Source organism: Ptiloglossa arizonensis, chromosome 3 (genome assembly GCF_051014685.1).
Source record: "Ptiloglossa arizonensis isolate GNS036 chromosome 3, iyPtiAriz1_principal, whole genome shotgun sequence".
Lineage (NCBI taxonomy): Eukaryota > Metazoa > Arthropoda > Insecta > Hymenoptera > Colletidae > Ptiloglossa > Ptiloglossa arizonensis.
Window position 1 is genome coordinate 12,581,011 of NC_135050.1, and position 13,783 is coordinate 12,594,793.

Consider the following 13,783-nt stretch of genomic DNA (forward strand, 5'->3'; position numbering starts at 1 on the left):
TCCTAAGATTTTCTCCGACGAGTTTACATTGCGCTCGCGTGAAATGAATTTGTGGAAAACGTTTTCCACCGGCATTTTTTTCATCGATGATTATTCCTTCGAGAAATTGTTCGAACTGCCCGATCGAAACCGTAAGAGCTCGTCCGACTTGTTGATATATTTCACAATGGTCAGGGCTAGTGATATCGAATCTGAAATAATTATTCGACGTCGAAAGTGTTGATTTACTAATTGTTTCGCGATATCGATTTTACCGTTACAGTACCATTTAATAGCCAATAGGGTTCAACGAGTAGAATAAATTTGTTCGTCGAAAGTAAACCGGAATAAGTGTGAACTCGATTCGAATTGATAGGATACTTCGCCCGGTGTACTTTTAGTTCGGAAGTGACTGTCTTCTAGCGCCACTGTTTGGATAGAGAAGCGTCATTAAACGTCATTAGGGTAGTTAATGTTTCGGGGATGTCTTCCACGATGGTCTTGTCGGATATTGCTCTATTACTTTGATCAACGTGACTTGTTTCCAAGATGCATTTCACTAAGCAAGTTATAGCGGTTTGAGCGATGTCAAGAAATACAAAACCTCTTCCAACTTGAGAGATTCGATTGTTCGAAGGTCAACTTGCCGAAGTACTTATTATTAAAATTGTCATTATACTTCGTAATCGATATTGAATATTAATAAACGTTACCGTTATTGTGTGCAAACTTTGTTTCTCTTCGAATTACAGGTTTTGTTACTCGTAAGTGTCGAGTGACGAGTAAATAGAAGAAATTGAACGAAAAGAAACACTTAATATTTTTAGAAGTTGTACATTTTTCATATATCCAAATGTTCTCTTCGACATCATCGACAGTTTTGCTTCCGTAAACGATTTGAAATTTGTCCTTGTTCAACGTTTTACGAAACGCACCTCGTGAAATTCCATTGTCACGATGTTTCCCTGTGTCCGTCGCCCAGTTCTTGCCGCGATTGACTTTCAAATTTTCTTGTAAATTCTAGGTAACCTACGCCGTAAAAACGAGAGTTCAGTGGACGTCGAAACGAAACGGCATCGTCTAGAAAGTCTCCTCTTAGGAATGGAGGCAAGCGTAATTTACAACGTGATCATTTTAATCTCCCCATTGCCGTTGGGATATACAGGCGTACCCATTAAAAAGTACATTATTTTTTAAATAACGCAAAATATAACACCTGCAACTCGTTTAGCTTAAAGTTTCTCGCGGCTAATATTGTTTTAATGGAGAAGAATTTTTCACTCTTGTTTTTCAGCATCATGGAGTAAATGAATTTTTAATTAACAATTGTTCCCCACCCGCAAAATAATCTGTTCGGCTATTGCGGAGGATACTGGAAGAATGTTTTGAGATTTTCAAACGAGCGACTGAATCTCTTCTATTTGTAACATCTTGCACAAGTATGGGAAATTAGAATATACGCGCGGGGTAAACCGCAACGAGTAGTACAATCGAGGAACAACGATTTCTACGTGGAAAAATAAGCGTGAAGCGTAAATATTCTTTTGTACGGAGCAACTCGTGTATCTTCTATTGTGTTCGTTTTGAATTAATTACAGTAAAATAGTGTGTCTGGTTATAAATTTTCATTTCCACACTGTACGTACGAACATGACAGAGATTCACAAGGGGCTGTGTTCAATCAAATTTGAACGATACACGCGCATGCCCCAAGTAATTTAAAAATTGATTTTCTAAAAAACGGGCTGTTGCGTGGAAAAATGTTGTTTCACGTCTTTGATTCATTTATATACGTAGAATCACATCTTTCTCGGTTATAACCATCGCTACGAGAAATTCTGTGCAATTAAGTGAAATTGTACAATGTTCGTTATTTTTAACGTTTCTCTGACGGAGATAGTTTACAGAGTTAATAAAATATTCAAAAAGTAATATACATACTCTTCGAATTGTTGTGCATTAATGGAGTATTATATTAATAGAGAAACATGAAGTGACATTTAAGTACGTTTTCACCTTGGACAAGTAAAAAGTTTACGTTAATGAGTTCTCTTATTTTTTTGTATAGTGTCATTTCTTAAAAATGTTTTCCAAAAAAGAAAATACCGAAGTACTTTCTCAACTATGGTTCTCGTGTCCGTAACAACTTCACTAAGTACAGACTTTAGGATACGTTTCAAAAGTATTATCGTAAAGTCAAACTATCAATGTTTATTTAATGTTTTTGTTTTCTTAAGAGTGCGTTCCTCTCGGTTATTAATCGCACGATTACTTTTACATTTCTTGGAAAGCGGTATAGATGGGATAATCTCTAAGAAGCTTTGAGCGGTTAGTTACTTTTAATTCGATGTTAATAACGCTAAATGATCTACTAATCTTCGTTCACCAAACGTTCGACACTTTTCATCTTTCGTCGTTCTATTTCTGTTCTTGTTTTTATATAATATTTTTATTATCATACCGTAACAGACCCGTGTCACAAATACTACAAAAAAACCGATAATTTTCAATAATGCGTCTTTAACGAATAGACAGAAGTAAATCACTTGCATTTCTAAAATGGAAAATGCAATTTGTTTCGTTGATGCTAGAATAATAAGTGTACAATTTTCGTTCATTTATAAGCTACAAATCAAATTCCACGATGGAGTGAAAAATGATCTACGGTTGTTACATGTAAATTTAATACTACCTTGAATTGCTCTCAAAACAAGTGCCTTACAAATTGATACACTAGTCATTAATAACAGTATTAACGACTAATATTTGTAGAAAGTAAATGTCGGTTGCATGATATTCGTTGAGTGCAGAAAGAGTGAAGTATGCATGCACTCAACATGAAAAAGATTTAGGAGAATTATATCATTGAGCATCGAAGACTCACCAACGACTTTCCCTGTTATGATGAATGATGAAGTTTAATAACGTAGAACACAAGCACTTGTTCGAATAATCAGATAAAATTTATCACCGTACTCGTATGAGATAAAAGTATGATTTATATACGTTGGAACGTACTTTCCAAGTAGTTTAATCCTCGTAATATCAGACATACTATATTAGGCGAGATAATTTCAACGAAGAATCTCTTAATTTCTTACTCTAACGAGAGTATAATCTACGAGGAAAGTCATTTAGTAGAATTACTTTATTTCAGCGTTTAACGCATCAGGTATAATTTTAATAACCTTCTAACTGAATGTATGAGATAAGACAAATTAAGATTTACGCATCAATATTTTGAAGAGATAAAAGTAAAAGGCTCCAGTTTTTCGTAAATTACACATACTGGAAAATAGTAAAATCTTTATCTGAAATAATTTGTTTCATTCAAGGACTTTTGATAAAACTTTATGATAATACGTTATATTATCATATAAGGTGGATAATACGTGAGATATCATATGTACTGCCGATTATAAACATTCGAAAATATTACTAAACCCAGGTAAGAAACTATGGTAAATTTTCTGATTTCTGGTAACATGAATATTTAAGGAAAACTCTCTCCATTTGGGGCTTTGGCGTGGACTATAAATTATTTACAATACTGACGTCCCTAGTGATCAAAATGTTTACCATACATTCATATGAATCATGTATCTAAGTAGAAGCTAGAAACATATACTTGGATTTATTACGAAGTACGTGACACTACATCTAATACGTCCTTTGTATAATAACTTGTCGATAAGGTTTCGAATTATGGATTTTTAAAAATATTTCAAACACTATTTTCTACGTGACCTAGAAATTTCATTTCACTCTCGGTTATTTCAATCTTCCTGTAACATTTAACCTTTAGAAATCTCTTTTCCAGTGTTTACTCACTTCTGATAGTCATATATGTATTACAAAGAACACATTTTCTAAAGTACAATACTTGATTTCTACATCGCAAAATTCGCGATTACAAATATGGCACTCCTAAGCAAATACAAATCTCCTTGCCCACTCATTTTATTTTTCTTTTGCCGTAAAATTCACGTGAATTTTGCGTTGCATTATGAATTCAAGTGTAAGTCAAAGCAGATGGTAAAAATTGAAATCGAAATATATACGAAAGTAAAACACACAAGTTCTTTATTAATATGAAAATTAATTTTAGAACCGATTTAATTAAATATATGCATGGAACATGACTGAGATGGAAATAGCACGACTGTCTGTAACACAGAACGTTTGAAATAATTATGCTTATATAAAATTCTACCGAAGAATGGGAAAATCAGAGAAATAAAAGAAGGAAAAGATCCAATTAACGTCTATTCTGATTGTTTTACTCTATCTGCCGATGCCAGTTCAGATTCGTTACGTGACCTATCATAGGGGCGAAGATAGGAGGGTTGTGGTCGAGTGACGATGGAGGTGACTGTTTTTTGCCATTGTTTTTTGGTCTCAGGTACCGTGGACGTTAAAGTGCAATTTACCCAGTGGACTATTAAACGTTCCACATTTTATATTTCAGGAATTTATGTATATCTCATGTATGTCTATATATATATTCATATGTATGGTATAATAAAAATGACTTATTTTTTCATTATTAACTACTGTGTATATAAGTAACCGATTTTTGGAGGTACGTAACATCTTTATTTGCAGAATTGAGATGGATTCATTTTATATGTAATGAACTCAGATATTTTCATTGGGAAAATCTCACCAATCTATTAGAAATAATGTTGAGAAGAAGAAATGAGAAATGTAAAAATTTTAATTTTCATTAGTAGCTGAAATACGATTCCCCCGTGCGTATCTTATCGATATATTAAAATTGAACATTACCCGTAATATGATATATTTTATTATATATTAACCGAAACATAGACGATTTTTGATTAATTGGTCGCGTCATATGAGTAATTATAAATTAATTTAACAATAAATTCTATTCCTTGATATACGAGTCACCTTCTTTTCAAGATGAGTAGATGATGGCCAAAAAATTGAGGTTGAAAACATTTCTGCATTGAGAATGCAGAATAATGAGATTGTATGAATCTCCTAAAATATATTGTATTCACTTTTTCTTTCAACTTATGTTAAGAGAGATTTGATATCTACTTATCTTCACAAGAGGTGCTCGAAATGACCACCTTGCATTTTAATGCAAGCCTGTAAGCGTCTTATCATTAATCTTCTTATCTTTCCGATACATCCAAGTGTTACTCGGATTTGCTGGAGATCTTGTTCAATTCATTGGCAGAGTATTTCACTACCGTCATTGGACTTTTTCTAAGCAAAGAATTTCAGGTGACCTCACAAGCAAAGATTCAATGAATTTAAGTCACATTTGTCGAATCGAATTTATCGAATAAAATTGCTTATAATCAGACCTACATATTATGAAACATCCTGTACGGAAGTGTTACTACACGACTCATTATCATGATTGAGAGAATGTAACGCAATTTTCTTAGACTAATCCCTTACCGCATCAATAAACTTATGTATGTCTGTCTATTGCCGTGACTATAACCCTGTATTATCAATACCTTGGGTTATTGACCCTCAAGTAGCGGAAGAACCTTAGCCGACCTGTTCTTTGTGTATAAACTCATCAATCAGCTGTTTATTTGACCCGCTATTCTAAAACAGCTGATTGACGCTGCTGAAAAATTGAGGTACTCCCTTTTTCATCAAACCTTATCGCATATCTTATACCAAGTATAATTACTTCGACTAGATTGCGAAACTATCAATTAAATCTTTCAGAAGAGAAACTAATCAAATTGACATCTAATACATTTCTCTATATTAACGAAATTTTGGAGAATAATATTTACAACACGAATGTTCTCTACTTTGTATTTCATGTTGTGGTCAACTTGATTTCACAGAATTAACTTTTATCTTGGCTTCGATAGCTATACTCAAAAGCCATGCATTATTAGTCATAAACAGTAATTATGCATTTTATGAAAAATTATTGTGTAAAAGAAGTTGCATGATTTTTAAGGGGACACTGAATATTCTTTCTTTTCAAAATGTTATAAAAAATAATTCCTCCTGAAAATTTTCTTCGACCATTTTGTAGAATATAAGAAACCATAAAACTTTGAATAAAGCTTCCTTTGGTTACTTTTTACGGTTTCGAAAATATTCGCGACAATATGAAAACTTACAATTTCTTTGAGATTTCTCTTTCTGCGTACGAAGTATGTATGTATACGAAAAATATTGTATTCCTTTTTTGAAGTAAAAGAAATGAATCTACTTGCAGAGTATTCTACTTTTATATCAGTTTCGAATTGGTTAATATTCAAGCGGGTTATTCGAATCATTAAAAACTATGAGATATATCACAGTTTGATTATGAAAAATTTACAACGATGTTTTATCTTTTTTTTATGAAATATAACCTTGCCGTTTTACATCAATTTGTGAAATTTAAGTTTCAAAATGTTAAAAGTGGATCATCGGGTATATTTTTCCAAAATATCAAATAGGTAATTTCACAAATAAACAATCGATTAAGAAGCGTGTTCATGTGTTTTTGGTAAGCTAAACCTTGTCATGTATAAAACCGATATGATACATGGAATGGACACGTGCTACCTCATCTGTTTTCATGTTTGCTTCAATTAGTTTAGACAACCACTCGGTTACATTCAATTACGAATGTTGTCCTGTGTCAATTATGATTAATTCTGGAATAGTCGCGTACTACTATAACCATGTTATACGTATTAGTTACATCTACTGGATCTAACAGAACATTTACGTGGTTGCATTATTTCAATGCGCGTACAGAATATTGTTACATAAAAATACTGCCAGTGATATTACTAATAATTATATGAAATTAGTACCAGTGTATCGTCACGTTTACGTTTTAGTGATATTAATTCGTGTTCTTTAATTGTGTACACTTAGATAAAATGATTAGAAAATGACATTTGTAATTGAACTTTTCTCAGCAATAAATGTTGCACAATTAATAAACACTATGATGTAATAAATAGAACGTCGAGACAATCCTCACGACGATTTTAACCAAAATAGGAAATTGTGATATATTTGGTGTTTCGCAAAATTTTGGATCCGAAAATAGGAAACTCTATCCAAAGACAATGTACTGATAGGGAACGTTCATGTAAAAGCAATAACACTTGTCCCTTGTAGACCTGAAATCGATTTCTCTGCGGCTATTCACCCCTATGAAACATGCAACTGCAGCAGTCTGTTGTGAAATAATCGAAGCAGAACTTCTGATTTCAATATAAAATTACCCTTCCGCTTTCTTGGACAAGCAACACGAAATGCCCGTTGCAAGAAAATTCGAAAGCACAACTGTTAATTGCATACGGTTCAAGGCTGGTAGGTAGAATTTAATTAAATCATTTGGAAATCTCAAATTTGTTACTCGACTGTACATTTATCGTTATAACAGTAATTATGTACAGCAGTTAAATCTCGTACACTTTTACTCTCAATTGATGAAATAAAATATCAGTGTACATATAATCAGCTGGAGAAATTTAAGCCGACTTTATTTAACACAAACAAGATTTATTCGTGCAAATACGAAATAAGAACTAATTATGAGTATTACTAGAATCACTGTATTAATTTTACTTCTAAAATTTAACCTTCGCTTAGTTTCACGTTTAATTCCAATTCTAGTTTTCGTTTCATTTTTAATTCTAATCGAAAGAATAATGCGTATTAACTGGATAAGCGGACGTGACAATCTTATGCGAACAAACTGTTTAGCGAGTCAATGTACAGTCAATGTAGAATTTCCGCTTCGAACTTTGTTCTTTCTACCTTAAAAAATAAACGAGTTATGCAACCGATCTGTTTTATGTACAGGTCGCTAATGAGCTTTATAGCCGACGAGACTGTAAAATAAGAAAGAACAATTATCGCGAATGGTGAAAATATTTTTTTCGAGGTTGAGGGACAATTACGTTTCACTCTGACGGTCATCGAGATTCGATGTATGCGGATCGAGAAACGAGCGAGAAAGCGGGTGCAAAATAAAAGAAAACAATAAGTACCGTGCCTGTTAAGAAAATATTACAAGAACACGAAGTCTTTCGAAGAAGTCTCCGCCTACCTCGACCCATTACTCCTTTCCGAAAAGGAAAGACGTAAGGATGAAAGGTCACAGAGGGAGCAGCATTCGCTTTGATTATTGGTACGCGGTACTGCTAATAACAGTCGTTCAAAGATGAAAGGAACTAAACGGGAAACGAGTACTATCGGGCCGCTTTTTGACCTCCAATGGTACGTTCTTTAATTAGCCGAACTTGGACTAATTGTGCCAGATGGCGATGAGGTCCTATCGATACATAATCTCCGTAAACGATAAAATTTCAAGCCTGAGATCGTTATTCGACTCTTAAGGGCCAACGATTTGCTCTTCGTTCGGGGCAAACGAAGATACTTCTGTACTCGGATACCTTAATATCTGCACACTATAAATATTTAAAGGAACTGTACCTTTTCTTTTATCTCAATTCGAATAAATGAAGTTCAATGTCGGAAAAGTGATTGCTCTGTTGCTCGAAAATTCTATCATCCATTTATATCTCTCTAGTAGTTCGAACATTGGAGTGCTTTACTTGCACTCTTATTTTACAATATCGTACAGAAAATCGTTTTAAATTTCGACTTTCGATTCAGATTCCTCGTACATTTTTGCTTTCGTACTGTTTTATTTGGATTGCAAGGTTATCGAAGGATCGTTGTGAACGTTCAAATTATCGCGTTATTAAATAATCGAAACATCGATAATGCCTTGATTATGCGTATGTCCGTGTGTATCTGTGTGTGTGTGTACGTACGTAATACGTTGGAATTATTTCAGAAACGTAATTGGCGTTACCTGACGCGTGATTATTCATTTCGGTTGTTCATACGGAACTGGTGGACGCGCACCGATTTATTTAATTCGCGAAACTTGTGCCGAAATTCCAGGACACTGGGCGGGCTTTTTGGAAAAGTTCTATAAAACATGTACACGGCTCGTAACCGGGCACGGTTCTAAGTCGATTTACAACGAAACTCCGGAACATACGGTCGTATTCTTTCTGCGTTATTCATTGAAGTTGCACACGTGTGTGGAAAATTTATTTTCCACCACGGCTTATCGCAGCACGCTGCCTCTTTCTTTTTTTATTCTCTTTTTTTTTTTTTTTCACAAAATTCATCACAGTTTGTGCACACACGCGGAGCTTGACACTGGGCATTCATACGTCGGACGTTGAAAAACTCGTTATTTTCATCAAGAGTTTCGAAATTATTCCTCTCGAAAAATTCAATTTCATTTCTTTTTATGAAATACATTTTATGCGCGTGTGCATTTTACGGCGCGAATTGTCACGGAAATGGTGAAACGCCGATGCGAGAGATTTCAGAGGTGAATGAAAATTGCACGTTAACGTATCTTCTTCGACGAGAGATACATTTTAGGACATTTAATTAGAAATATTACCCGCCTACGCACAGTACGACTGCGCGTTAAGTAAAATGGACTGTTTAATACAAACGAATTCAATTATGGATTCGAACGTTTACGTTTCTTATCGTTAATGTGTACATACAATGTGTTTCTCGATGTATTTGCGTCGATATCCTTCTTGTGGTATTTCCCAGAAGTTAATAAAGTCTATGTATATACACATATACGTACGTATATATAATACTTGAATGTTACTTCAAAGTCAACTTCCGATAGGCTTCCAATAAAAGTTAAAAGTAGAGAGAAAAGTGTTATCGCATACAAACTTTAGATACACGACTACATTACTTTTCCGTATAGTCACCATCCGAATTCAGGCAATAGTTGTACCTTAGCATCGACTCTTGTAAACTCCAACGAAGGAGTGGTACCACCAAGGTTTCTAGCCTGTTGTTGGCTTCATCCATGAGCTTCTTGTTGCTTCTCGAACGCTGAGTAACCAATCAGGCCTTCGTTTTATCGAAGAGATTGCAATCGTTCACTGTATAAGAATGATGTTGGAAAATCTTCCAGTTGAACTGCTCGAGTAAAAATGGTGAATATCCGGGCCTTCTGTTTTGGATCTTCAAAGATTCTTCAGCGTTTCATAATAAACCTCTGACGTTATTGTGGATCGAATAAATTCTGTTAACAAAATTTCCCAACGGTTTTGGAACACTGTAGCTGACGAGAAGTGGCAACGAAAGGATGCACGTTTACCGAATCGTTATTCGTACACAATTGAACAAAAAGAAAATATAGATTGTCGTTCGACCAGATAACACTACAGTTTGCTATAGCTATTGTACGGTGTCGTTATAGTAACCGGTTTATTTTTACTAGCCAATCGGAAGTTGATTTTGGAATAGCCTTCGTATACAACTCATACCCGACATGATCTTGTTTATTTGCTTACAATGAAAGATAATGGCCACCTGTTGGCTTGGCCATGATTTATCATAAACTGTCGAACATGTTGGGTAAATTCTGCCACGAATATGTTGCCAAGTTACTTTAATAAATGGGACCGTTTCGATATCTAGAATCGACTTTATTTAGTAGTTTTGCAGATCGTTTTGAAAAAGTTGGAATAATATCAATCTTGAAAGTGAGAATAAAGATCCTTTCAAATTGTAAGAAATGATTTCTATTCGTGTATTAATACTAAATTGTAGCTGACCCTTTGATTGAACAGCAGAGTGAAAATATTAAAAATATTTTTATAAACACAGTTTGTACAAATACACTTTCGTGCTTTCTTTATCTTGAAGCTGTATTCGCAATACTTTCCATGCGTTAAGAAACGTTTCGTGTACGTTACAGTTAAAGCAGCGAATTCTTACAATTTACTAGGGATTTCAGTGTACATTAACCAGTACCTAACCTAACCCAGATTAAATTCACTTGTGAATGTGTATATGCGCAAAATTCACGATTCGGCTGTGACATATAAGTGCATACGCAAGATGTGTAACGCAAGTGGAAAGAGATCTACCTCTTTGTGCGCTGAAGATGGAAATAAAATGGCAAAGGAAAAAGTCGAGTGCTGCAACAAGCTCTGCCTTTCTATAACTTCGCTTTCTCCATAAGCACAACGATGGAAAAAAAAGTGCAATTGCACTTTTGCAAAATAAGATCATACGTATATTTCAGGTGCATTCTTCTTGTCGTTTGGTGTATAAAAATATTTTAGAGAAAGGTGTTTGCAAAATTGTTCACGAGGTGTTTCGTGTGACCAGCGTGAAGGAATAACTGAGAAAATGCGATGGTCGAACGTTCGAATATCTCGAATAAAGTGTACGTTTTCTTAAGAGATTCGAAGTACTTGGTGAAATATTTATTTGTCGGTACAACTTCCCGCATTACTTTTACACGTAAAATTACAAAAACGAATCAATCTATCTAAACGAAATGTATGCTTCCGTTAAGAAACGTGCTATTGCATTTTGCAAGTGCAACGTTGCACTTACGTGACAAGTGAGGTCATAGGAAAACAAACTCTGTATATCAATGTACACAGGAGGAAAATGGTTTTGGGGCTAAATTTAGCTTTTGTGAGCCTCTCGGTCATCTATTACAATGTTTCAGCTCCACGATTTAAAGTTCTCTTCAGGAACATATAATCTCGAATATATTATAAATTTGATGTTCCAGTCGCGATTATGATTTCCTGCAGAGGACTTTTAATTATGAGATCGAAACTTTCAAATATATGTACGTATGTTTTAACGCGCTTATAACGGCTGATTGTAAGCTGATGTTAGCTTTGAAAACTATTTTCTACCTACGCTTTATTTCACTAATTATAAAGGGCTAAAGATCCATTTGCTTTGACTCTGTTATATGTCATTCAACATTTCTCTTTACTTTCAACGAAGCGAAGGACGTTTTGTCCCAATTACACGACACACCCAGCATTATATTGTACGTATGAAGAATGGACAGTGTAAAAAAAAAAAAATATTAATACCAACACCACAGAAAAATTTAACTAAGATCACCAATAATGAAAATATGGTAATTCGATCGAAACATTTGATCTATTTTTATTTTCCTATATATATTGATAATTTTTAAATATCGTATCGTAACGTTGACGTTAATCAATATTGCGCGCAGTAACTTTTAATTTTCTAACTTCTAATTTTGTTATAAGTAATCGTTGTTTCCAAGAATGATTCATTTTACAATTTAAAAATTTTCTTCTGTTTTTTTCGCAACGCGATACGCGTTTATGTATGCTGCACAAATTTAAATCTTTTTAAAATCTATAAAATGCAAAAATATTTGTTTCTCTATTTAATTAAACGTTCTCACTGTTAAATAACCACACGTGTTTTTATTTAAATCGTGAACAGCATAATAAATGCGATCAACACAATAGATGGAGCAAATATTTGGTTATAATTAATTAGTTTGTGCAATATTTATCTACGTTGCAGTGTGAGGTCCAGGGCTTTCACGAAAAATAACATCACGCCAATTGACAAGCGTTGTTTACGAAATTCGACAATTCTCCTAACAGACAGTAATCGATCGAGAAAAATACAGTAAAGAAAAATCGATCATGGTCAAAGAATAATGCGGACGTCATCGATAAACGTACCATTAATTATCAAAGCGATGTACTGTTAATTTCATTTGAGTTTTAACCAAAAATTTGGTAATTTTTGGTATACCGTAGTTTGTCATCTTTGTAAACTCGATCGACTCGTGCAACCGTGCACGCGTGAAACTATTTCGTTGAATTGGAAACGCGAAATTTATTTACGCAGACAAGTTTGATTAAGCACGGTAACGCTTCGAAGCACCTCGTGTAAAACAATCTTGCTAGATAATTTTCGTTATCGGATTTCTTCGGTGGGAAATGTGCGAACAACCTAGCTTTTATTCCGTCAGGAGCACGTTTCGTACGAAACTCTCGCTGTCTGCGACGTTAAGTTCCTTTGTAGTATTCCTCGTGAGGTCACCAATTCATTTTCTCCCGCTGACAAGAAGGGCGGGACAGATGTTCCTCGCGAACCCTTGCTTCCCGTGTTCCTCCCATTTTCTGAATCGTCGTAGACGAATCCTAGAGTGGAAAGTTCGCTTGTTTAACCAGTGACAAATTTACTGTTTAATTTACTCACACCAGCTGCGCGAACAGTGTTTTAACTTGATCGTACGAAGCGACACTTGTACCAGCAATTGGCAACAACCTCGAGCATAGTCGAACATGTTCGGAACAATTAAAAATTTCAAGGCCAGTGAACTATTCACTCGAGCGATCCGTGCTTTGTAAGAAATTTGTACAGTTTAACATTATGCAAGAGGGAATTGGAAATATATGCATATATGTATTTTCATAGTTAGGAGCGATTTGTAAAACTTCGCAACAATGAGATTTGTGTATAAACTTACAGGTCATAGGACTATTTAACCTTAGGTAATTTTAAGATCATAAGCATACACGTATGAAATAATTTTGCTTTCTTATATTATTATCGAGTTTGCTTTTATTTTTATTCTTACGCTATTTTCATATAATTACGGATAATTGTTCCTAATACTTGTATCCTACTATTTGTATACTTGTTCGCTTGAATATTTGAGGATTGTTTTTTTTTTATAACTCTAAGTTAATCCTTAACAATTTGTCCGGATGAACATTCGATAAGTTATTATAGTATAAACAAATAAGTATTCCACAGATATGCTATACCCTGTGAAGCTGTACATTTACATAGTATATGACGTGCCTATATCAATAATCGTGTTACCAGATCTTACGGGAGTATCCTCTTGAGTCTTCGGATGGTGTTGTTATTGTATTTACAAAGTAAATAGTAGATTTGGATGATTCGATGTCCTCAA